Below are 740 nucleotides of genomic sequence, written 5' to 3'. Positions count from 1 at the left end.
GGAGACTGATGATGGTGGATGAGCAGTTTCCATTGCAGAGAAAAATATTAAAGGGACAAGTGGTTGTGCGTAATGAAGAAACAAGCGTTCATGCCAGGAGTGAAAAATGAACAACAGCAGCGTGGATTTCAGCTTCTTTTTTTTTTTTTTTTCTTTTTTCTTTTGGTTCATTTATTGTGCTTTATTCTCATGTCTGATACATGCACAGATTAACCCATGACAAGGTCAAACACTGGGATGCACCTGCAGGGTTACAGCGGCCAGAATGTCAAGTTGAGATCAAGTTTTTATTCCCCTCAGTTTTTTTTTCTTTTTCTTTTTTTTTGTTACAAGTGGCTAAAAGAAAAAGAGAGAGACTTGCATACAAACACCTGCGCCCAACAATCATCCACACGGAAAATACACAACACTAATGTCATCCACACCCATGGGTGTTGTGGGGGGGCTGGTCGCTGGGATTGTTTTCAGGGGGGAACCTGCAGTGGGATGTGAGAGTGCAGAGGGAGCGCCGGAGCAGAAAAAGGTGGGATGGAAAACACAATCCCACAATTCATTTTCTCAGGTTTGAGTACATTTTTGAAGCCGCGGGGAGGGATGCGAGCCTCCTCTAAATTGCCTTTGATCTTGTTGTAGTGGGAGCTGTGCTTCTGTAGAGGGCAGGCTTCTGAAAGCATTGGTTCACTGTTGCATCACCACCAGTTACAGCCATCATAGATTATATCATCCACTTCTTTTTGATG

The sequence above is a fragment of the Acanthopagrus latus genome, chromosome 18, assembly GCF_904848185.1.
Source record: "Acanthopagrus latus isolate v.2019 chromosome 18, fAcaLat1.1, whole genome shotgun sequence".
Classification (NCBI taxonomy): domain Eukaryota; kingdom Metazoa; phylum Chordata; class Actinopteri; order Spariformes; family Sparidae; genus Acanthopagrus; species Acanthopagrus latus.
The sequence above is the reverse complement of the archived record's forward strand: the minus strand, read 5'-3'. Positions refer to the sequence as shown.